Here is a 1,075-nt window from a genome sequence, read left to right on the forward strand (position 1 = left end):
AGAGAGAGAGAGAGAGAGAGAGAGAGAGAGAGAGAGAGAGAGAGAGAGAGAGAGATGTATATAAGACATAATTGTGTTGTATCGAGTTATGACCATGATATCAAGTTTTCAAGGTGTTAACCATGTCCGAAAATATTACATGACATTTTAGAAGGCCTTTGTACCGTACAGAGGCTGAAAATAACAATAACTCAATGTAGGAATAACTTAAACGGTTGGGTGGTAATATAGCAATTGTAATTGCTATGTGGTTAAGAAATCCGTGTTTCATTCCAAACAGGTAGCACAATGGTTAGATATATTCTACTTCGTCTTAGAACTGACCAATGACTCTGTAGTGGAATTTGTGTAGGAAGAAACTATGCATACACCATTAGATATATGCGTGTGCGTGTGCGTATGCGTATGTGTGTGTGTGTGCGTGTGTATGTGTGTGTGTGCGTTTGTGTGTATATCCTCCGCTTGTGTGCATATGTGTGTGCATGTGTAAGTGCGCGCTTGCGTGTATCTCTATAGGTATGCATTAGTAAGAGTATGCATTAGTTTCTGCCTGTTTGCTTGTGTCACCTAGATTTACATCAACAACTGTCAAAGTAAAACAAGAGTTGTTCATGCATCGTAGGATTATATAACTTTTCGAATGAATAGGTTACAGACTGAAATAAATACTGAATCCGTATGAACAAATAATAAACGAATGAAAAAAATAATGATGCACATTCCTAATGACGAATATATAGAAAATTCCAAAAGCAAAGAAGAGAAATTATGCAACAGAAATCGATACGAGAGGACCGGTCCAGACGAATACTGCAGTACTGGACGTTCTAAAAAGATATCCACGTTCAGGTGGATATTAAGATCGCCTTTTCGTACTATTAATGCTTCCGTCACAAATAATCATTTTTGAACTTAGTTGTCTGTATATATAAAACCTTGGAAGGAGTGACTTCAACATTAATGTTGAACACTGTACTATATATAACTATGCATGTCTCTCTCTCTCTCTCTCTCTCTCTCTCTCTCTGTATATATATATATATATATATATATATATATATATATATATATATAT

The 1,075-nt window shown here is 35.6% G+C and overlaps 1 protein-coding gene across 3 annotated transcripts in view; it reads right to left on the reverse strand.

Annotated features, from left to right (window-relative positions):
* Positions 1-1,075, reverse strand: part of LOC106868734 (uncharacterized) — a 350,730-nt gene that overhangs the window by 21,955 nt on the left and 327,700 nt on the right. The window lies entirely within an intron of this gene.

This window comes from Octopus bimaculoides, chromosome 10 (genome assembly GCF_001194135.2).
Source record: "Octopus bimaculoides isolate UCB-OBI-ISO-001 chromosome 10, ASM119413v2, whole genome shotgun sequence".
NCBI lineage: Eukaryota > Metazoa > Mollusca > Cephalopoda > Octopoda > Octopodidae > Octopus > Octopus bimaculoides.